Here is a 25,462-nt window from a genome sequence, read left to right as displayed (position 1 = left end):
AAGGGGTCCACACCCATGTGCAGGGGGGATGTGCAGGAGGAGCATTGCATTATGGCTGTGGGCACTGTTGCATGTGCAAGATTATGCATGCACATGCTTTCAGCACCCGAGGGAAAAAAGGTTTGCCATAACGGCTATATATTTCCAAATACATACTGCTTCATTTAATAGATTTGAGTTGACTTCAGTGAATAATAATGGATTCCTTACAGTATTTCTCAGTTTTTCTGTATACTAATGAATAATAATGGATTCCTTACAATATTTCTCAGTTTGTCTGTAATCTGTGAACATACTTAATTTGATATCTCCGTCAAATCTTGTATTTTTTCTAAAGCAATAAATTAAAGAAAAAGGAGTATTTCTAGGCAGTTTTGGTTTTATAAAAAAAAGATGTTTCTTTTTTATAAAATCAAAGCTGCCTAGAAATAAACACTCCTTTTGATACTACTTGCATTGGATGCTACTTGCAAAAGAAATACATCTTTTGATACTTCTTGCATCCTTGTGGCATCAACTTTGGTGCCAAAATAGTTCTTGATGCCATTCTGCTTGGTCTACTTTAATTCAGTTGGGGACATGAACACAAAAAAGAGCTAATCTAGATTAAAGCTTATTTTAGTCCAGTCCCTTGCTTCTCACAGTGGCCAACCACATGCTCCTGGGTGTTCACCAACAGAAAACGAAAAATTGTTCTTTCCTCCCTCTTGTTCTCCTGTAATTGACATATGGAAATGTGTATCTAGAACAGTGTTTTTCAATCAGTGTGCCGCGAGACATGGTCAGGTGTGCCGCGAAGAAGGAAGCTCAGCTTCTGGTCTCGCAACTTTTTGCTGAGGGCGCGAAGAGGAAAAAGTTGCGAGACCGGAAGCTGAGCTTCCTTCTTTGCACCTTCCAAGTTTTTCCGGTAGCTGCAACTCCCCGCCTGGCTGGAGCTTCCCTGGCGGTGGTGGCAGGTGAGCTTTAGGGCCCGGCGGGAGGGTGTTGGCAGGGGAAGTGGGAGGGTGCCAGCAGCAGCGGCACTGGGCAGTAGCCATGGGGCAGCAGCTGTGAGCGAGAGCTCCCCTGCAGAGGCACCGACGGCGGTGGCTGGAATTATTGCTGGATGCTGTACATGCTGGCGCTGCGCTGGGCATGGGCGCAGGGCTGGCACTGGCCCGCTGGCTGGGCCGGGATGGAGATGCCAGCCCCGCACCCATGCCCAGCATGGCACCAACATGTACAGCGTCCAGCAACACGTCCAGCCACCGCTGCGTGTCCCTCCGCCCGCTCGCAGCCGACTGCCCTGCCACCACTCTGTGGCTACTGCCCGATGCCGCTGTTGCTGGCGTGGAGTACGAGAGAGAAAGAGAGAGAGAAAGAGAGGGGAGAGAGAGAAAGGGAGAGAGAAAGAAAGAAAGCAAGAGAGAGAGAAAGAGAGAGGGAAAGAAAGCAAGAGAGAAAGAGAGAGAGAAAGAGAGAGAGAAAGAAAGGAGAGAGAGAGAAAGAGAGAGAAAAATAGAGAAAAAGCAAGAGAGAGAAAAAAAGCAAAAGAGAAAGAGAGAAGAAAGGAAGGGAGAGAGAAAGGAATAAGGACAAAAAGGCGAGAAAAAGGAGAAATGAGAAAATGATTTTTATTGGTGGTATGCCCCAGGATTTTGTAAATGTAAAAAATGTGTCACAGCTCAAAAAAAGGTTGAAAATCACTGATCTAGAAGACGCACAGGTCCTACTGATAGATAGTGATAATTAATACTATTCTGTGAAAATCTTTTCCGAAGACCTCAGCTACTGGAAGTGTTTAAAGGGCAATCTGCTTATATGCATCTAGGTCTCTCTCTCTCTCTCTCTCTCACTCTCACACTCACTCACTCACTCTCTCACACACACACACAAACAAACAAACACAGACACATGTGTGTGTGTGTGTATTGTTTTAAACAGATGTATATAAGCAGATATGCAGATAGGCATCTATGCAAATAGCTAAGAAGCAGCAGCAGCACTCTTCATTTCTGTTCTTTGCTGCAGAGCAACATGTGTTAAAGTTTAAGCTGAGATGCCCTGGGAGAGCCACATATCAGGAATTGGCATGCTGCCATTCTGCACATTCACGGTATTTTCAACAAATAATACAGTGTAGATCAGCAGAGCGTGAGCTCTAACACAACACTTGAACTTTTTTGGGAACTAAACTGTCAACATCAACATGTTATTATATATTTTTTTAAATTCCACCCTTATTACTTTTATAACTAACTTAATGTGGGAAACATACAGAATAGAATAAAGAATACATGACATACCTTTTCCCTTCATTTGCCCCTACAACAACCTTGTGAGTTGTGTTAGACTGAAGGAAATGACTGGCCCAAAGTTGCTGAGCTGGCTTTCAGGGCTGAAATAGGACTAGAACATACAAGGTTCACCAATAAGTGTTTCTTTAAGCACCTTAACCCAGTGTTTCCCAACCTTGGCAACTTGAAGAAATGTGGACTTCAACTCCCAGAATTCCCCAGCCAGCATTTGCTGGCTGGGGAATTCTGGGAGTTAAAGTCCAGATCTCTTCAAGTTGCCAAGGTTGGGAAACACTGCCTTAACCAAACAAATATAGAAACTATTTTTTTTATAATTTTGAAGAAGCAGCATAGAACAGAAAAAATATATAACAAATAGCCATAGGCATAAATATGTTATATCTACTAACAAAACTTAAAACTGAGTATATTATTCTGTCTTTGTAATCAAAATGTCAATATCATACACTTAAGCTTGCAGAAGTAATTTATGGGAGTGCGGAGAACTCTAAAGAAAATGCCAAGGAAAATCTCAATGTGGATTAAAGTATCGCTTAGTAGCCATACTGACTTGGAGATGACAACTTAATTGGCATGGATAAATTTGGCACAACATTTTTATTTTATTTTATTGTAATTTGGGTGGTCACACAGCATGTGAATTGTGACTTTGGATGGCAAGTGTCAGATTAAAAGTACAGAAGTAAAAAAACCAATTTGCTTAAAAAGTATATTAGAATACAACTGAGATTAAAGTCATTATTGTTGTTATTATTATTATTATTATTATTATTATTATTATTATTATTATTATTATTAATTGGATTTGTATGCCGCCCCTCTCCGCAGACTCGGGGCGGCTAACAACAATTGCAATTCCCTTCAACTCTTACTATAGACAGATGTAAAGGTTCCAGGCAGCCTCCAAGCTAAATCAGAGTTCAAGTCAAAGTGCTCCTGAAAGTTCCAATTTATTGCCGGAGCCATCCTGGCACCTACACTGGGAAACCTGAAATATGAGTTTCCCACCAAGTTGAAAGTTGACACCCCTTTTCCCCCGCCCACAAATGTGTCACATTGTCCACTCAGATTGTGCCAGCATGGTCAGTCCTCCTTCTACTTCTGCCCAGTTGGGTGGGCATTGGATGGCCTTGAACCACTTGAAATAATGCTTTGTGGCTGCATCAGTTCCCTCATGAAAATCACCCCTCCCAAATTCCCATAAACATCAGGCCTTTTATAGATAGTGTGGCAAGCTGTTAATTTATCATCAACTTCTGCAATGGCTCATTCAGTTCCCTAATCCAGTGTTTCCCAACCTTGGCAACTTGAAGACATCTGGACTTCAACTCCCAGAAGTCGCCAGCCAGCATTTGCTGGCTGGGGAATTCTGGGAGTTGAAGTCCAAATATCTTCAAGTTGCCAAGTTGGGAAACACTGCCCTAATCCATCACCTGGGGAGGAAACTATCATCTGAAAATAGTTTTATGGAAAAACAGAACTCATGGACCGTGACAGGTTTGTGTAGATGTGTGGAGTGAATTTTGAACAAATGGGGTGCTTTGAAAGATTTCATGTGTACGTCTTTAGGTGATAAATAATGCACTGTTGAAATAGTTAAAGCCCTGATTTCATACTGTTCTGATTTCTTATAGCCAACAAATCATTATTATATCATGTCTTGTCATTTTTAGATAATCTATATTGCAAAATGAATCCAATATTTTCATACTGATTCAGAGAGTATAGTACAAACTTAGAGTATTGTTAACAAATGATTTGATGTGTAACTGTCTCTTTTTCACCTTTCTTTATTATTGACAAAGCTTATTTAAAATTATCTGGATAATTATTCTAAACTACTCATTTGTTTAAAGAACATACCAAACTCACAGCACAGGTAATACTTATTTTTCTTATTTTTAATATCCCAGTTTAGAATACATTTCTTAGATTTCAAAGTACTAACCCTTATGTATGAGATGGGCAACAACATATATTAAACTTCTTAATTAAATAAGACTTTTTTTCATGGCCGCATATGAGATTGCAGACCCAAGTGAATCAAAATATTTGACTACTTAAAAATCTGATTGCAGTTTGAGGGGATAGTTCAAATGATAACATTTCTGATTTAATTTTACAAATGCATGAATCGACTGGGAAAAGGTTTTATCAGTAATCATATTTCAATTGTAGCACAGGTCTGCTTAGAAACATAGAAACATAGAAGACTGACGGCAGAAAAAGACCTCATGGTCCATCTAGTCTGCCCTTATACTATTTCCTGTATTTTATCTTACAATGGATATATGTTTATCCCAGGCATGTTTAAATTCAGTTACTGTGGATTTACCAACCACGTCTGTTGGAAATTTGTTCCAAGGATCTACTACTCTTTCAGTAAAATAATATTTTGTCATGTTGCTTTTGATCTTTCCCCCAACTAACTTCAGATTGTGTCCCCTTGTTCTTGTGTTCACTTTCCTATTAAAAACACTTCCCCTCCTGAACCTTATTTAACCCTTTAACATATTTAAATGTTTCGATCATGTGCCCCCTTTTCCTTCTGTCCTCCAGACTATACAGATTGAGTTCATTAAGTCTTTCCTGATACGTTTTATGCTTAAGACCTTCCACCATTCTTGTAGCCTGTCTTTGGACCTGTGCTTTTTAACACTTTGTGTCATTTCTTAGGAACTAATAAATCATCCCTTAAGAGCTGGAGAATTTAGGCTCTTGAATTGCCTAAATGTTTGGCTTTTTTGTAACTTATTTCCAGTGGTGGACTATGAGCCAGAACGCTAAATTGTGCTCGCCGCAGCGGCTCCTAAGTGCTTACTGGGCTAGCGTGATTTTGCTTCTCCACCTGTGGAGGTAGCAAAATTGATCACGGAGCTGCAGGTGCGCCCGTGTTTCAACATGCGTGGAAGCAAGCAAAAAAACCTCACCAAAACATGTGTGAACCTGCGGCTCCATGCATGATTTTGCTACCTCCACAGGTGCAGAAGCAAAAACACGCTGGCCCCGCAAGCACTTACGAGCTGCCGCAGCGAGCACAATTTAGCGTTCCTGCTTGTAGCCCACCGCTGCTTATTTCATTGTATGTTTTACACACACACATTTCACACAATTATACTGAAACATACAATTGCGCAATAACTGTGTTGCAAAACAATGATTTGAACACTCTGGAATGTTTCCTTGAACTAAATGATTGAACTCAATGATTACCCTACACATCTTTGAATTTAAGAATGTTCTTTTTTCCCTTTAGAGCTTGTCAGCATAAGAAACATGCATTAACTTGTTAAATCAATTTCTAAACTAAGACAGCTGGGAGGACTGTTTCTATTAAAAATGTCATTTTTCTATTTAAATCGAATTGATCTGTACTTAAGTTGATTCCTTATCTTAAATTGTATCAGATAATTCCCATTACCGAACAAAAGAGGCATCTGTTATGTTTTACGTTGCAGGTGGATGGTAGTTATTATGAGAACTAAAAGTGGATTAGAGAATTGTCCTTTTGTAAGGACATGCATATCACTTGGGGTCTCTGGCTCAGGCCTTGGCATCTCCAAGTAAGGCTGAGAAAGGCTTTTGTCTGAAACCCTGATGAATTGCCCCTGCTCAATGTGTAGACAATACTGAGCTAGGGTCAGAGAGTTCCAGAAGCTACAAAGCTTTTGAAGACAACAAAAACCCATGTTTTGAAAGGGACCATGTATGTCAAAATTGAACAGCCCTCTGTAAACAGAGGGGGAGGAACATGACATCATCTATTTCCAATCTACAACACAGTCCTTTCAAGGCCCCACACCAATTTACACCACTCAGGTGACCTTGAGGACACAGATAAATCTCCAGGTGACCTTAATGATCCTGTAAAAGAATGCAAATTGCTGTTTGCATGGAGTGTAAACCTTTCCGCTTCCCACCATTCAGTCAGAACTGAAGAAGCTTCTTGGACAAGAAGTGAAATGTCTTCAAATAAAACCCAGAAAGTCCAGTTGCCTCCCGAAAAAAGCCCCTTTGTGACAGCCATGACCTGGATGACTGAGACTCTCCATAGACATCCAGAAAGCTACACTTTTTTGCATCTCTTATCCTATGGACTCCTGGAGATGTTAAAGGTTTGAAAGTGTGCCATGGACCTGGTCTACTCATTCTTTTTCTCTGCTTTGCCTCAAAGGGAAAACTGATAGCATCCTCTAGAGCAGTGTTTCCCAACCTTGGCAACTTAAACATGTCTGGACTTCAATTCCCAGAATTCCCCAGCCAACGAATGCCGGCTGGGGGATTCTGGGAGTCGAAGTCCAGATATCTTCAAGTTGTCAAGGTTGGAAAACACTACTCTAGACTGCTTCTTACAGAAAAAACCTCAACCTTCTCTTTCTCCAAGCACAACTATAAAAAATTAAACATACAAGAATTCTATCAAAGTATGTAACTTAATAATTATAAGTTTTGTTTGGATTTAAACATCTATAGTTTTGTACTCCTAATGGATGGTTCTGTTCTCTACATACATTCTGCCAAATGCATGTAAGGAAATTGATACTGCATTTATCAAAAGCTGAAAGAATCAAAGTTACGATCAAATAGCATATGCTTCATTCTGGGACATGTGGCCAAGAGGGAGAAGGCATAAAAAGAAACAACCTGACATTTCCTGAGCTGATGTTTTTCTCTATAACTTCTGGCTAGTTCAGTACATTTTTAAACTTTCTTTTGCCAGATTGTTTTCCATTCTGTTGTTTTAGAGACTTAGAGTCATTATGTATTTTCCCCAATGCTTCATAATTAAGACCCTTAGCTTTGTAGCACTGATTCCCCATAAAAGTATATTTTATTATTTTTTAAAATAAATTTTATTGATTTTCAAATCTTTTCTTTAAAATAACAATTACAATAAATCTTTGAGCATTCTGCATTGTCACAGCGTTCTGCTTTTGTTAAGACATTAAAGCATTACATTTAAACTTATTTCATTCATCGTAGCACTGAAAACTGTAAATATGTAAATATAAATGTAGATGTAAATATGACACATAAAAGTATATTTTAAAATGGCTCATTCTTAAAGGATTGTTGTGATTTGAGAAAAACTGGTCCAGAATATCTGTTTCAAATTAGGACAATAATTTGTTCACTTATGCTTTTAGTATGGTCTCCCTGTTAAAAATATACCAATGATTTGTACAATGGAAATTAAACTACAATTAAATGTAAATTTAATTTTTGTTGCAAAAATTAAATCTGGAAAGCACACATAGGCACACTGATGCAGCAGGATTGATTTAAATAAGAAACTTTCTATACAAGAATAACCGATGAATATTTATAATACCATTTTAGATTCTTCTTCAATGTACAGTGATCTCTCGGTTAGCGCGGGGGTTACGTTCCAAGACCTCCCGCGCTAACCGATTTCCGCGTTATACTGGATGCGGAAGTAAAACCACCATCTGCGCATGTGCGCCATTTTTTTCATGGCCGCACATGCGCAGATGGTGGAGTTTGCGTGTGGGCGGCGGGGAAGACCAAGGGAAGATTCCTTCAGCCGCCCAACAGCTGATCTGCTCCGCAGCGCGGAAGCAGCGAGGAGCCGAAGATGGGGTAAAGGCAAAGGGGAAACCCCATCTTCGGCTCCTCGCTGCTGCCGCGCTGCGGAACGGATCAGGTGTTGGGCGGCTGAAGGAACCTTCCCTTGGTCTTCCCGCCAGATCACTTGCCGCTTGCCGCTTGCCAGTCCACGCCCCCCTGGATGAGCGGCCCCGCATGGCCCCAGCGCCGGACTCTGTTGCCGAACGCCGAAACCGGAAGGGGCGAGGTGGGGGAGAACGGGAGGCTCAGCATTCCGTCAGTCGCAGCGCTGGCTGTCAACTTTTCTTTTTAGCACTGGGGAGGCAAGTCAGCTCCTGCCCAGTTTTAAAAAGAAAAGTTGACAGCCAGCGCTGCGGCTGACGGAATGCTGAGCTTCCCGTTCTCTCTCCGCCCCTTCGCCCCCCTTTGTTCCTAGGAGAAGTGCTGGTGAGGAGCAGAAGGTCTGTCTTGCCTCAATCCCCAGCACTTCTCCTAGGAACACAGGGAGGCGAAGGGGCGAGGGGGGGGGAGAGAAAACGGGAGGCTCAGCATTCCGTCAGTCGCAGCGCTGGCTGTCAACTTTTCTTTTTAGCACTGGGGAGGCAAGTCAGCTCCTGCCCAGTTTTAAAAAGAAAAGTTGACAGCCAGCGATTGTTCCGCTGCCGCCAGCATGGCCTGGCTGGCAGCGGAAGATGTAACGGAGCCCACGGGGGATTCGCCTTCCTCCCACCCGCAGCCGAGACTGATTCTGGGCTCCTTCGCAACCTCGGAGAGCTTCCAGGGCATGAAAGCTCACGAAAACCAGGAAGCTCTCCGAGGTTGCGAAGGAGCCCACGATCAGTCGGCTGCCGGCGGGAGGAAAGCGAATGCCACGGGGCTGGGCTCGGCTCCCCCCTCGGCTCCCCCCCTTACCAGCCCCGCCGCGGAAGGCTCCATTCTGTTCCCTGCCAGCCCGATTGAGCGGCCGGCGGTCTCCATTCAGGGAACAGACGTCCACCCCCTCCTCGGAGTCCCCGGCACCCAGCGTCCCCACGCCGCCTCCACCTCCCGGTAATGCGCCCGACCTCTGCCTCTCTCTTTCTCTCTCATATACCACGCCGGCAACAGGGAGAGAAAGAGAGAGAGAACTAGCGTGGACTTATTTTTTATTTTTTAATATTTTATTTTTTTAATTAATATTTTTTGAAAAACCGCGTTGCAGCGTTTCGCGCTAATCGAGAACGCGCAAATCGAGGGATCACTGTAATAGCAGTTAATGGCAGGAGAGAACAGTCAGTTTCATTTCAGCAGTTCAGAGTGGAGAAAGAATACAGAGTGGACTGAGCCCTGCCCAGCTTTTAGCTTCAGTTTCTATTCTCTGCACAGACTCAGATGTGTTTAAGCTTCCATTGGCTGATTTAGTTGCTATGCCTATTCATTGGCTTACCTTGTTACCATTGGTGATCCCAGTTCAATAATAATAATAATAATAATAATAATAATAATAATAATAATAATAATAATAATAATTATTGAAGCAGACAGTGGAAGAAGAGAAACATGCATTAGCTGACTATGTGAATGAGAGCAAAGAGTCAGCGTTGATGGAAGTCAACAATAGGAAGCTTCTCAAGGTGAAGCGAACTAAGGACCAGTACAGAAAAAATGTAACTCAATGTCGTATGGACAGTTAGATTAGATTAGATTAGATTTATTGGATTTATATGCCGCCCCTCTCCGCAAACCCGGGGCAGCTCACAACAATGTAAAAACAATACATAATAACAAATCCAATACCCACCAATCCAATTACAATTTTAAACTAAAAAATTCATAAAAAACAACCCCAGAATATTAAAAAACACGCATACAATCAATCTAACACCAAAACAACATGGGCAAGGGGGAGATGTTTCAGTTCCCCCATGCCTGACCGCAGTTGGTGGAACAAAGCATTGCATGGCCAGTTCTTGGAGAAGACTGAAGGCAAAGTGGATAAAGAAAAGACCTGGTCATGGCTTACAAGTGGAACACTCAAAAAGGAGACAGAAGGACTAATACTGGTGGCACAAGAACAGGCTATTAGAACAAATGCTGTCAAAGCCAGAATTGAAAAATCAACAGACAATCCAAAGTGCAGACTCTGTAAAGAAACAGATGAAACAATCGATCACATACTCAGCTGCTGCAAAAAGATCGCACAGACTGACTACAAGCATAGACATGATGCTGTGGCACAGATGATCCACTGGAACTTGTGCTGGAACTGCCATTTACCAGTGGCAAAGAACTGGTGGGATCATAAGCCTGAAAAAATGGTCAAAAATGAGCAAGCAAAACTACTGTGGGACTTCTGACTTAAGACTGACCGAATTCTGAAGCATAACACACCAGTGGAGAAAAAGAAAGTATGGATCATCGACATCGCAATCCCAGGAGACAGCAGAATTGAGGAGAAACAGCTAGAGAAATTAGTGAAATATGAAGATCTAAAAATCGAGCTGCAACTACTCTGGCATAAGCCAGTGAAAGTGGTCCCATTGTTACTTGGCACGCTGGGTGCAGTGACAAAGGATCTCAGTGGACATATGAAAACCATCGGAATTGACAAAATCTCCATCTGTCAATTGCAAAAGGCCGCTTTATTGGGATCGGCAAACATAATTCGCCGCTGTATCACGCAGTCCTAGGTTCTAGGACTGCGTCTAGGATGGGGGAAAGTTGATTCCAGAGGGCCAGGGCTGCCACAGAGAAGGCTCTTCCCTTGGGTCCTACCAGATGACGTTTTTTAGTTGACGAGACCCGGAGAAAGCCAACTCTGTGGGACCTTACGGGTCGCTGGGATTCGTGCGGCAGAAGATGGTCCCGAAGGTATTCTGGTCCGATGCCATTATAGGTTATTACCAACACTTTGAATTGTGACCGGAAACTGATCGGCAGCCAGTGCAGGCTACGGGGTGTTGGAGAAACGTGGGCAAATCTAGGTAGCCCCACGATAGGTCTCGCAGCCGCATTCTGCACGATCTGGGAGTTTTCAAACACTTTTCAAAGGTAGCCCCATGTAGAGAGCGTTGCAGTAGTCTTCCCTCATGCTGTGGCATGTGAAGTGGAGGTTGCTTACATGTGATGCTCCATTGGTGTGAATGGAATTTTGCACAGGAGTGCAAGTGCCTTCCACTTGCATGAGTGGAGATTCGCATACCGGCACAAGTATTTGCCACTCACGTGAGTGAAGCTCCACAAATGTGTGCTTGTCCACTTCTTCTGTGATCCAGTTTCGAACAGGCTGCAGCTCAGGTTGGGGACCCATTTTAAGACAATGTGCTGATCACGTTTCAGAACACAGTTGTTTATAAAAGTGACAAACTAATAAACTTGTTGTACTCTTGCTGTTTTGTTTCTCATGTGTGATACCTAGTATGCAATGAATTCTTTTTCTAGGTTGCCAGTTACTATAGCTGGCCAGGGACCACTATGAGTTCAATTGCTATGCAGAGAAACTAAATGTGGCAATCCTGATTTCTTAAATCTTCAAATCTAGGACCTGCCTTTGGAAATTATAGATCTAATCTACAGAGTTAAATGAAATTAGCTAGCACAGGAGAGAATTAGATCAAGCTCCATCACACAGAGAAATGGCCTATGAGAGAGTAAGACAAACTCATTTCACTCTCTAATTATCCTTGAAATAGATAAGCAAACCAAAGTTTCAATTAAGGGATCAATTACTCTACTTACCAACAGTGACTATACTAACATCCACTGGGGAGACAAAAATGGGCAAGCATGCACTTCATGAAGATTTAGTTGCGCTCATATTTGAAGCTCTACTCTTGTGCAAATGGAGTGAGCACTTCTCCATTGACACCAATGGAGCTTCATGCACAAGCACCTTTCACTTGCAAGAGTGGGCCCTCACACATGAGCACAATTAAAATTAAAATTCCTCACAGCCCTTTTCAGGATGAAGAACAAAAATGTGCCTGGTGGTTTTATATTATACATATTATATATATTATGAGTGATAAAACAAAACAGTCCTTTTGAAGGTAAAGTCATTTACCCACTGTAATGTAATTGAGTTAAGTAAGAACAATCATTCTTTTTTTATTGTATATTAAAAAACTATGGATAGTCTTCCCTCATTGTCAAGCAGCAGTGGGTGGCTCCCAGTTTGGACCGGTTCTTAGAACTGGTAGTGCCGGCAGTGGGATGCTCTGTCCATCCACCTGGGATGCTTCTGTGCGTGCACATAAGTGTTGCACGCATGGTGTTGTGGTTAGCTCTGGCCCTGCTCCTGCCCCAAGGACTGTGGATGTGCAGGAGACATCCACATGCTGCAGGCCTGTTTTGTCCCCGGTGGAATCTGCTGATGAAGGCTCCTCTGACCAAGAAGACATGAGTGACAGGGAGGAGGAGAGTGTGGCAGACAGCTCAGAAGGAGATCAATTATCTAGCTCCTCCTTGGATTCAGAACAAGAGTTAATGATACAGCCACGCATGCGGAGAGCGATGCATAGGAAACAACAACTGAGATATTATTATCAAAGAAAATGAGGCCACCTGTGTTTGGGTGGGGTAGTGGTAATTAGTGAGGCTGCTATAAATAGCAGCCTGTGGGTTTGACCATTGTGGAGAATTATCTGATCGTTGTCTTTCGTGCCTGCTTTGCTGACTTTGACCTTTTGTGTGCTGATTTTTCCCCGCTTTGAAACTAAACCAGAACAAAGTGTGTTTCACTTTGTGAAAGAAGAAGGACTGTGAATTGCCTCACAGCTGCAAGCTAAGTATCACAGAACTGATAAGGGACTTGTACAAATTACCAGTTTGTTTGGAGACGAGTGCTCTTTGCTATACCAAAAGAGGGCTTAGTTTAAGTGACTTTTCATTATAAAGAACATTGTTTTGAATTTTCAAATGTGTGTGTGTCTGAAATTTGTACCTGTGAATTTTTGGGAGGAGTCTACCAGAGAGCCCGACAGAACACATGGGAACCGGTAGCAAAATCATTTAGAACTCACTCCTTGACTGGCTTTTAATGTGAAGATTCCATTTTTTAAAAATGGTTAATATGGATCAAATACAGACGTAGGAAAACAGGTCTTCTGAACAGTGATTATGAGACCAAATCCCTACTGTCTAGCCTGAAAAGTGGCACCGTTCCGAATTTAGATTTGCAAGCTTGGAATATCTGCATTTAATATCCGAAATATTCTGCTGCTAAATGTATCAATTTCAGGTGGCGTGAAGCAATATTGCATTAAAAATACTTTTAATGTATTGTTGGGACTTGGTCTTGAAAGATTTCAGCAAAATGTTGGATAGTAGAATATTTTATTGGCCAAGTCTTGAATCTTGGTCTTGGTCTTGAAAGATTTCAGCAAAATGTTGGATAGTAGAATATTTTATTGGCCAAGTGTGATTGGACACACTAGGAATTTGTCTCTGGTGCATAAGCTCTCAGTGTACTTATAAACAATAATAGTGATAACAATAACACTTAGACTTACTGATATATATGGCTTTACGGTATTTTACAGCCCTCTTTAAGCAGTATACAGAGTGAGCATATTTTCCCCAATAATCTGGGCCCTTATTTTACTGACCTCAGAAGGGTGGAAGGATGAGTCAACCTTGAACCTGGTAAGATTTGAACTGCCAAATTGCAGACAACCAGCAGTCTGCGGAAGTAGTCTGCAGTAATGAACTCTAACCATGGCACCACCATGGCACGAATAATATAATCATAATATTAATATAAAAAGAAAAAGTAGTAGAAAAAGATGAGAAGGATGATACTATGTCATAGCCATACTATATGAGTTAATATCCATAGACAAAGACAGTGCTTAAATATCCATAAATATAAGACAGTACTTAAGACTGACGATCTTTAACAGCCAAAGGACACATTCACAATCACTCACTTTTTAGTATTCCATTCAGTTAAAGGCATTATGAAATGATAATAAGTAACCAGTGTTATTTCTCTTATTTTCTCATTACTCGTGAATAATTTTCTCTTTTGCTACTTGCGACTACTTCCTGTTGTAATATTTTGTACCACACATCCAATTTGCTAAACTCTTATGAATGGCTATAGTGTTCTGTTGCTTAGTTAACTGGAAGCTACAGATTTGTGGGATGTGGGTGTTCCATGTTTCATTTCCCTAATTGTTTCTCACTCATCAGCTCACTCTCAGAGAAGGATGTCAGGAAGGAACTCTTGCTATGTAGCACTTTTAAATCTGGAAGCAGTGACAGCCAGGAAACTGGAGTTATATATAGATAGCAGAAAACAGCAATTGTGTTAAGATATTCATGAACTGGGAAAGTCAATGGTAACAAGGTTAGTCATGAATAGGCACAGCAACTAAGTCAGCCAATGGGAGCTAACCATTGTTTGGAGTCTGTGCAGAGAATCGAAACTGAAAATTTAAGCATAAGGCTGGGCATGGCCCAGCCCACTCTGCTTTCTGTTACTGCTTGTGTGCTGTGCTGAAATGAAACTAACTGTTCTTTACTACCTGTAGCTGCTTAAAGAAGAATCTATATTGGTATTGTAAAATTTACTTCATCTATATTTTTGTATAGAAGTTTACAAATCCAGGTGAATCAGCCATCTGTCTGTGCTTCTGGTTTTGATTTTTATGCAACAAACTTTAAAAAATGATAACATTTTGGCTACTTTATCTCTCCCCCCCACCCCAATGAAACTCAAAATTCACCCAAAGAAATGGGGGCACTAAAAGAAAAAAGGGGGGGATCTTTTTTTTAATTTTTGAAAGAAGAATACACAGGGAATTAGGAGGAAAAAAAATCCAACTAATCATACTACACTTATTAGCCATACTATAGCATGTTTTCTATTTTTCCTCCCTATGCTTGATTTTATTCCACTTGAGCTAATGTAGCCTCTTGTTGGCAAGGATTTTTTTTTTTTTTTGCAAGACCTGGAAGATAATTATGTTGCATTATTGATGTCAGGCTGAATAAGGCACTGTTGAAGAGTCCCCGTGAACAGCTCTGAGCTTCTGGAATGAAAACACGGGGTACAAGTGTACCAAATGAATATATCTGTTTCTTGGCTTTTTAGAAGGACATGCTTCTTTTTTATGTTGTGCTTCTGTCTCCATGCTTTTTAAAAACAATTGAGTTAAAACAGTGTATGTAGAATCTGTCTAGACTTTGCGTTGCTTAACAGAAGGGAGGTGAAAGAGACTCATCAATCATAAACTGATGATCAGTAATTTGCTGTCCAATAATTCTCTAAGTGCATTTCAAACAGGATTCAATTTATTGGCGGCATTTGTCACTTAGCATAAACCCCAGGATATAAATCTGAACATTTCTGATATTAATGAAATGACAGTCTGGTTAAGGAAACAAACTGAGTCAGGACTGAGCATGATCTTATCCTATCGTTAGTAGAGAAACTCGTCATTGGAAGCAGTGTGTCAGAAGACTAAACAGAGTTGACAGAGCCACTGCCATGCCTTAAACATCAAGGATATCTCTTGATTTGGAAATGATCCAGCCTGATGTCCAATTTTATGCATTGCTGAAGATGCTTCAGAAATATTGATTGTAGTCACTCACTAAATGGGAAGCTTGGCCTGTGATGGAGCACTCCGATGACAACTTCATCACTTCCAGCTCTAACTTGTGCCAAGGAAAAGAGTAATCATGCCTGGAAGATGATTGATGCTCCAAAGAGGATCCAAAATGTGATTGCATTCACCAGCCCTCTATTAGATTTCTGGGTCGCCCCCAAATAACTTTATTAAATACTTTCATTAAAAGATTTTAAAAAGTAGTGAATTTATCCCTGTACTTGGATAGCATGGTTGGGCTTAGGCACTGTTCCCGAAACACAGGGAAATTAAGTGCCTTATTAAAGCCTCTTTTCTGGATGACGCATGGACTGGCTGTATGTGTCCAATTCTTGTAATAGCCTAGGTCAGTGTTGGCGACTTGCTTCCAAGCCAGCGGGAAGAGCGTTGTCTATATTTCTAGTAGCACTGACAGGGCGAGCCTTGCTCCTGAAAATGTGGTGCAAAGTTGGTGAAAAAAGGCAGGCAGGCTCACTTTGAACGAGACTTTCTCTCGCCAACTTTGCACTACATGTTATATGGGATATCATTGGAAAACTGTTTTAAACATGCCGTGTGATATGCCTTTCTTTGGGACAATGACAGGAACCTACAGCCTGAAAGATATATACAATGGTACTTCTACCTAAGAATGCCTCTACTTACAAACTTTTCTAGGTAAGAACTGGGTGTTCAAGATTTTTTTGCCTCTTCTCAAGAACCATTTTCCACTTACAAACCTGAGCCTCTGAACTGTAACCTGAAAAGGCAAGGAGAAGCCTCCGAGGGGCCTCTCTAGGAATCTCCTAGGAGCAAAAAGACCGGAAAAGGCAGGGAGAAGCCTCCATGGAGCCTCTCTAGGAATATCCTGGAAGGAAACAGGGCCTCCACCTTCCCTGTGGTTTCCCCAATCGCACACATTATTTGCTTTTACATTGGAAAAATAGTTTCTTCTTACAAACTTTTCTACTTAAGAACCTGTTCACGGAACAAATTAAGTTCATAAGTAGAGGTACCACTGTAGTTAAATGTAGCTTTTCTCATTGAAGTGACAGGACTCTATATCATCCTTTTTTTCAGTTTCTTAACCATTTTCCAGTTACTCAACTAAGCTACAAAGAGTAAATCCATGGGAGGAATATCTAAATCTTTCACCTCTGGGGAATCATATAAGGCATTTGTTACAAAAGAAATAACATCCATCTTCAGCTTGTGGTAATAAAGGCAAGGCAATGTTAAGTTTATTTGATCTGAATGTTGCTCTCAAGAGGTATGAATTACCTATGGACAAATCAAAAGATAAAAAAACTGTTAAGGTGAAAGTCCTTCACAATTAGAATGTTAGAATGGGATTTGTGTGTGTTTGCATAATGTGTTAATATCTTTTTTCTTTTTGTAGTGGCTTTAGTTGATAAAATTATTTTTATGTTTATTTAGACACTCGGTCATTTGCTTGACCTTGCAACTGAATTCTCCAAGCTGTACTATGAAAACAAGAGAAAGCATTTGCAACCTACAATGATTTCAGTCCAATACTGCAAGTGATAACTTTATATTTATTGGCAAAGAAATAAAGGTTTTCTGTGAAAGCGACTGCATGTGGAGGCTCCTGGATTGGGGCTGAAATATGAAAGCAGAAGCAGTATGTTCTGTCCCATATTTGGGTAGACCAGGTTGCCCTGATAAAAAACACTGCAGGTGATGTAACAGCTAAAAGTTAACCTTCCACCGTTTCTTAAGCTGCTTCAGTTACCTGTTTACTTTTCTTAATGAATTAGCTAGGTAGAATAATGAGTAATACTTCAATTTTATTTTCAAATCAGAGTTAGAGATCCGGTGGAAAGTATTGGATTCTGTATTTCAGATTCACCCAGTTTCTTTTCAAAGCATTTGCAGCCTCAGCTTTAATTTTTTAAATGTCAGCTGCTTCTGATGAGCTTATACAGTACATTCTAGCAAAAGGTACTTCTCTCTGTACTGGGGCTTGGCTGCTAAGCAAATTGAGCATTCCTGTCGTAGCATCCCTACAGGACAGTTTAAGAAGTGTTATAGAACAGTAAGCTAGCTTGATAGCTGCCTCAAGCTGGGAAGGAAATGCTGTAAGAGAAAGATTAATCTTAAGGCAATGAATTTTAAAGACTTGCTTCTTTTATGTGTTCTGGAAACCCATCAAAATGCTAATGGTTCTGCCGCCTTAACCTTCAACATGTTCAGTGTTTTGTAAACATTTCATTTAATGGTATAGCATCTTAAAGATAATAAGGGACTTGTAGGAGTCATGCAGTGGGTGATATTTGGCAGGCTGCAGTCACAATTTGCATGTCGTGCAAAAGTGATGCACAAGCTGGGTCCCTAGCCTTGATTTTTAGGGAGCAAATTCATCCACCAATCTGTCATATGATTGTCACTGTTGTTGCACTATTTCTCATGGAAGTGATAAATCTCCATCACTCCTTCTGTCTGTTGAATGAATATTTGGAGAGCATTTTTTTCAAAAAGTCGGCCAAAGTTGGTTACTTATTTATGTTGTTTATCCCTGCCTCCCTGGAGAGATTCTAGATGGTTTATAAACAGCAATAAACAGAATAAGATGTCAATTATTTGATCACAATAATACTGTATAGGAGCCAATAATGCTTACAAATATTTGGGATTTAAAACTATGTTAACAGAAAAAAAAGCTTTCATTTCCAACTGGTCCTTAGTTTTCTAGCAGAATAATGTTGTCATAAGTATTGTTTGTTTCTTTAACTGATATCCTACTTTCCCTGCAGGGATTCGGAGCAGCTTATATAAGCAAAATAGACTGGATAGTTCAAAAGTCAACTCAGTCAGCTTTTGTGATTGAGGCTGATTTAAACTTGGGTCTCCCAGGTTCCCATTGTAACTTGTACATCACACATATTTTCTATGATGGAGACAAGGCAGAACAATGTTTTATCTCAGATTGCAAACATGAAAGAGTTACCTGAAGAATTGGTGGCAAGAACTGCACTATTATTTATGAGTCAATTGGGAGTGCGATGGTTTAGCAGTTAAGAAACTGAGCTTGTCAGCTGAAAAATGCGAGTAGATAAATTGGTACTACTTTGGTGGGACAGTAACAACATTCTGTGGTTTCCTGCACCCTGTGTGCTGTGGTGGCATGTCATGCTGGCCATATGACCATAGAAACATGTGGTAGCCAGCCAGTTTGGACCAGTTCAGGCAAACCTGTAGTGAAAATTTTGAGTAGTTTGAGAATCAGCAAATATCACCTCTGGCTGGCCCCGCCCACTTGCCAGCTCACCACTCACCCTGCCCACCTGGTTACTGCTCACAAAAGTACAAAAGACAAATTCCTTGTGTGTCCAATCACACTTGGCCAATAAAGAATACTATTCTATTATGAATAACAGGTTGTTAGGTTTACAGTACCAAGGAATGCTTGTTAGTATTCCTGATATTGGCAGCAGAACATCATCATATTAATCCCTTTTCTGGTATGTCTGCCTAGAATCTGGAATGGTTAGATTTTGCTGCCAATATCATCTCTCTTCAGTTTGCATAATTGTAGCAGCCATTGTCAGAATATCTGCCTCTTGCATACCAAAGTTTCACACTGGGTATTTATTGTTTGGATGACTGCTTACAGCTGAATATGAATAAGGAAGAAATTCATATATGCTTTTTCTCAAATAATGTAGGTTTGATTTGGCCGGAATTAGTATTAAAATACTGGATTTATTTCTTGTTGGTAATAATCTAATCTTCTTAAGGATGATAGGCAGAAAATATTCCCTTAAAAGCAGTTAGAACTTTCAAAGCCTATAAGGAATTAAATTTTGATATTGAGCAGCTTCAACTCAGCTACACTGAAAATGTAATATTTCACTGTCAAGAAACCTCCTGCATTTGTTTAATGTATGAGATGCTTAATGCTTGGTTTTAGTTTGACTTGGTATAATGCCCGTGTTATTGTTGTCTTTTCTTAAAAAGATGCACATTACATCTTGCAAATTGATGAAACAAAACCTTCAGATCCAAACAAATGCATGTATCAGGGCAATGAATGCTTGAATACTTACGTTCACAAAGACTTTGTTGAACTCTTAATAATTTAGAGGTAAATAAAATAAATAGCAATAGCGCTTAGATATACCACTTCATAGTGATTTACAGCCCTCTCTAAGCGGTTTACAGACTCAATATCTGGCCCCCAACAATCTGGGCCCTCATTTTACGGACCTTGAAAGGATGGGAGGCTGAGTCAACCCTGAGCCCTGTCAAGGTCGAACTCATGGAGTGAGCAGTGAGCTAGCCTGCAATATTGCATTCTAACCACTGCACCACCACGTCTCTTATGGAAAATGGGAACTTAAATACAGCCTCATCAGCTTGATTCTCTTTCAACTGGCATTGGCTCTTAAATGGCAGGAACTTTTCAGGATTAAAAAAAAGGCAAATATTCTCAGTTAAATTTGATATGATCCTCCCCACAAGTGTCTTAGAATGGTCCCTTTCTTATTTTTTTAAGGATGTTAACATTCTGACCAGTTTGTGCACAAATGAGAGAAATGCTGTTGCTGCTATTACTACCATTGCTGCTGCTTCCACCTTCTTGTCCTCCTGACTGTCATCAATAATCAAGGTTCTTTCATGCGCAAAACCCCACCGAAAATTGCAGAAATCTCGCTTTCGTGAACATTCTCATATGAGATATTACTTGCTGTGCATGTGCAGAAGCCAAATATTGTGCGGGGGCATGTATATGTGCGTGGGGGGCATGCACATATGCGCGCATCCCAGAATTTCCTACTGGGATGGAGCACCTGACCGCACTAGTTGCTGCCCATCACTGCATGGCCCTACACTATTTCAGAAAAGTAGCTGTCCAGTCTCTTCTTCAAAACCTTCAGTCATGAAGCACCCACAACTTCTGAAGGTAAACTGTTCCACACTTGTTAACTGTTCTTACTATTATGAAGTTTCTCCTTAATTCCAGGTTGTTGTTTCTCTCCTTGATTATTTTCCATTCACTTTCTTGCCTTGCCTTAAGAACGTAAGAAGAGCTATGTTGAATCGGGCTAAAGCCCATTGAATCCAGCATTCTGTGTCACAAAGTGGCCCACCAATAGTACATGGGGATATTATTGTTATTATTATTAATTAGATTTGTATGCCACCCTTCTCTGAAGACTTGGGGCAGCTCACAGAGTACAAAAAACAACATGACAGAAAATCTAATTAATTAAAAATTACTACCCAAATCCCATATATATTAAAATCAGTCAGCCAGCTCATTTACAACCACACATCTTGAGTAGAAAGCGAAGGCAAGACCCTCCCTTTCCCTTGACCCCCAACAAATGGTATCCAAGGGAATCCTGCCTGCCTCAAGCAACATAGAGGCAGCACTTGGGCATGCGTTTCAATAACCATTGATACACTTGGCATCCATGGATCTGTCTAATCCTGCCTTGAAGCTATCCAGGCTTCTTTGGTCTTTTTGAAAATGACAAGTTGACCGCCTCTTCTTTGTTTGGCATTAGTGTAAGCACTGATAAGCCTTCTCCGCTGTAGCCCCTGACCTATGGAACATTCTGCCCTCGGAGAGTAGAATGGCCACAACCTGGTTGGCCCATAATGCTTAAAAAAGGTGACTGTGTAGCCAGGCCTGGGACCTCAAATGTATTAAGGGGCCCATTTCTTGGTTCTACTGTTTTAATTCATTAATTATCTCTGCTATTAAAATGAATTTGGTGTGTGTGTGTTTATTGTTTTGAAGTCACTGGTTCACATGAACAGCCATAGAAATTAAATAAAGAATTTTATATTGAACAAAATTAAAATTCCAGTACAGCCTCATATGTTTCGACTTGGGGTTTGTTTGTTTTTTTGGAAAACAGAAGGTAGAGATCAAAAATAATGTACAAGAAGGTTGCAGTTTAGCCAAACATGATGCATTGTAATAGAGTAAATTAATGGAATCTTAAAAAATGAATGTTTGGAATGTGGTTTAATATCATTATAGTAAATGAATAAAATTGTTAAGGTTTGAAAGGCAATGATCCCTCTACAGTGGAGTGTGTGGATTGTACCAGGTATGTACAAAGGGGGACCTGGTGCACCAATTGCGACCTTACCTGGATCAGGAGGCTCTTGTCATGGTAATCCATGCCCTTATCACCTCACGGTTAGACTATTGTAACGTGCTCTACATGGGGCTACCCCTGAAAAGCGTTCGGAGACTACAACTAGTAGATAATGCAGCCTTGCAAACTATTGTGGGTGCACTTAGGTACACCCACATTATAGCAACTCTTTGTGAACTGCACTGGCTCCCAATCAGTCTTCGGACTCAATTCAAGGTGTTGTTTATCACCTATAAAGCCCTACATCAGTGTTTTTCAACCAGTGTGCCGTGGCACACTAGTGTGCCGCGAGACATGGTCAGGTGTGCCGCGAAGCTTAGCAAGAGAGAGAAAGAGAGAGAGCGAAAGAAAGAAAGAGAGAAAGAAAGAGAGAGGAGAGAAAGAAAGAGAGAAAGAGAGAAAGAGAGGGAGGGAAGGAGGGAGAGAGAAAGAGAGAAAGAGAGCAAAAAAGAGAGGAAGGAAGTTAGAGAGAAAGAAAGAGGGAAGGAAGGAAGAGAGGAAGGAAGGAAGAGAGAGAAAGAGGGAGAGAAATAGAGCGAAAGGGAGGAAAAGAGAGAGATAAGTTTTTTGTCCAAACTTTTTTTAGCCCCCCTCCCATTGCCCCCACCGCTCAATGTGCCCCATTATTTTGTATATGTAAAAAATGCCGCAGCTCAAAAAAGGTTGAAAATCACTGCCCTACATGGCTTAGGGTCAGATTGTCTTCGGGACCACTTATACCACAAAGCTCCCAGTGACTGATAAGAGCCCACAGAGTTGGCTCTCTCCAGATCCTGGTTGTCCTGGTTGGTTGTCAGGACCACGGGGGAGGGCCTTCTCTCTGGCGGCACCAGCTCTCTGGAACCAGCTACCTCCTGAGATCTGTATTGCCTCCACCCTTCTAGAAGGCTGTAAAGACCTGGCAGGCCTAGGGCCATTGATCAAATGATATATCATCCAGATCCAGCTACAAAAGAGATGCAAGATTTTATTAATGGGCTTTAAATTGTTTTTTTTTTTAACTGCTCCTTTTTTAGATGTTACTTCCTTGTTGTAAGCCACCCGGGAGTTGGGTGGCATTTAGTAATATTTTATGCCACTTTATTCTCGCAAGCTTTGTGTGATGCTTAAAAAAACATTTTAAACAGTCTAAGTGCAAAAGAGAAGGGAAGGGGTTAACAGACCCATCTATCAGGGCCAGAGCAGATCTTCATGTCTCCCAAATGGTCTGACACAGTAATGTTTTAACAAACCCTGAGAAAAATTCTTGCAGGGGGCGAGGGAATTCAGAAGCATGTGCACAGACTGTTTTGTAGACAGGGAGTTGAACAGAATAGCTGTAAAGCTTTCCAAAAGACATCGTGATTGAAGTTCACAGTGACAAAGTAATGTCCATGTGGAGCAGTTGACTAAAGCTTTGGAATTTATTTACTCACTTATCTTTCCTTTTCCCCCCTCTCGCTCTAGTGCACAAACAGAACAAGAAGGAGATACAGAAGTTTGAAAATTCCTTCTCCCAGGGAAGAAAAAAAAAGAGAGGAAAGATTCAAGTTATCATCAAGAGGCAGAAGGTTTGTTTGGCTAAATGAAAGAGGCATTCTTCTTTGTCTAAGCCCTTTTGAGTCCTCCGCAGAAATGATATAGTTTAATCTTTGCTGCCAGATGACTTTGTAGTTACAGGATGCCTTTTATACCAGTCAGTCTCATCTGACTGAATCATTTCCAGTGGTGCATATTTTGAGAGATGAAACTGATTGCATGATACTAACCATTCAGATAGAGCATGACTCAGTATGGATGTGTTTGCAGGGGAATTGCAGATCATTTACTCTGTTGATTTAGAAACTTAATAGTTTTAAGAGCGGTCACTGTTCAAAAGCTAATTCATGTTCTTCTAATCAGGTTAGATTAGAACATCATGCAAGGGTGCGAAATGGAGGGAAACCAGGATTTATGTTCCCAAATGAGTCTGTTCTATTGAAACGTTACTAGACCTAAAGTAATTGGGACAGTAGAAAGAAACAATCCACTCTGTTGACTGGTATCAAAAACAAATTGTCATGGATAAGCTAATTTATTAATGTGGTTGCTAACAGTTGGCAATGACTGGGTGACCCACAATCAATCAAAAAGCAAACTGAAATTCTTGACCATGAGAAAAAAAATATCCCAGATCCTCATAAGGTAATAGGAACTATAAATATTACAAAATATCAAACTTGCTTTTAAGTTCTCCAGAACTCTTTCTTATGTTTCATTGCTTAACCTAAAAAAAAAAAAGGGTGGGTATTAGCTATATTATTTCAGATAATCTTCAACTTATGACTGAATCCCAAATTTTCTAATCAAGACAGTTGCTAAGTAAGTTCTTCTAGTTTTATATTTCATTTGTCAGTCTCATCCCACCAAGTTTCCGTAATGGCAGCTCTATCGTATCTTCCCTTCTTTACTTGAATTTCTAATTCACCCTGTTTATTTGTCATACTCTGTTCATTGGTGTATAGACATTTAGGTCTGTCTGTCTTTATGTCTATCTGTCTGTCTGCATCAGTGGTTGGTGGTTGCTCCTGGTTCGGTCCAGTCATCATCAGGCTGAAGTTCCAATCTTTGTGTTGTTGTAAAATGGAATGTTAGCAACTGTCATTTCTTCCTAGTATATAGTGTGGGGGTGGAGATTTGTTTTGAATGTAGCAAATAGATTGGGTGATTATATATATATATATATATATGAATTTGGAAATTTCTGGCGACATTTCGACGAGGTCTCACTCGTCATCTTCAGGCTGGTGTTTCTGTCCAAGGACAGAAACACCAGCCTGAAGATGACGAGTGAGACCTCGTCGAAACGTCGCCAGAAATTCCCAAATCCTACACGGGAAGAAACCCGAATATACCAAGACCGTCATACCTGTACCCGTGAAAATCAACGAAAACACATATATATATATATACTACATAGTTTCCTGAAATGTGAAAAGAATTTTTTTTTAGGAAGATTAAAGTATATATTATAGCCAACATTAACAATAATGCTAACTGAAATGATCGATTTTAGATGAATTTTTGTTTTGTTTTGAAGGGAGGTATTGAAATAATACTGTTGCATGACAGCAAAATGGATGGCTGATAAATTAATGAAATAAATAATATGATTGTCAGGTCTTGACTGGGCAATTTTTTACAGTCACATTAATGCCTCTGAAACTTTCTTTAATTGTCTGGCAACTTTAAAAGAGAGGAAGCAGTCCATAAAATAAGCTTAGTGGAGGCAGCAAAATCTTTATAGCAATGTCTGGAGGTATTGATTAAAAAATGAAGCCTGTTTCATAATTCAGATAGAAGTAGAGTTTGCCTTTAGGTTCTCAGTTCAATCAACGGATAAATACTAATGCCTCCACGTAAGGTCTGGGAGTTCCTTTAGATTAGAAATATAGAATCAAACTGAGGGTTCTAGAAACATAGAAGATTGATGGCAGAAAAAGACGTCATGGTCCATCTAGTCTGTCCTTATACTATTTCCTGTATTTCATCTAAGGATGGATATATGTTTAGCCCAGGCATGTTTAAATTCAGTTACTGTGGATTTATCAACCACGTCTGTTGGAAGTTTGTTCCAAGTATCTACTACTCTTTCAGTAAAATAAAATTTTCTCACATTGCTTCTGATTTTCCCCCAACTAACCTCAGATTGTGCCCCCTTGTTCTTGTATTGACTTTCCTATTAAAAACACTTCGCTCCTGAATCTTATATAACTCTTTAACATATTTAAATGTTTCTATCATGTCCCCCCTTTCCCTTCTGTCCTCCAGACTTTACAGATAGAATTCATTAAGTCTTTCCTGATAAGTTTTATGCTTAAGACCTTCCACCATTTTTGTAGCTTGTCTTTGGACCCGTTCAATTTTTTCAATA

The 25,462-nt window shown here is 40.5% G+C and overlaps 1 protein-coding gene across 1 annotated transcript in view; it reads left to right on the top strand.

Moving 5' to 3' along the window:
* Positions 1-25,462, top strand: part of TSPAN18 (tetraspanin 18) — a 215,966-nt gene that overhangs the window by 15,426 nt on the left and 175,078 nt on the right. Inside the window, exon 2 of the mRNA XM_070760586.1 lies at positions 23,017-23,120. The gene's annotated coding sequence lies outside the window, so the exon portion shown is untranslated. The remainder of the gene's footprint in view (positions 1-23,016; positions 23,121-25,462) is intronic.

Source organism: Erythrolamprus reginae, chromosome 1 (assembly GCF_031021105.1).
Source record: "Erythrolamprus reginae isolate rEryReg1 chromosome 1, rEryReg1.hap1, whole genome shotgun sequence".
Lineage (NCBI taxonomy): Eukaryota > Metazoa > Chordata > Lepidosauria > Squamata > Dipsadidae > Erythrolamprus > Erythrolamprus reginae.
The sequence above is the reverse complement of the archived record's forward strand: the minus strand, read 5'-3'. Positions and strand labels throughout refer to the sequence as shown.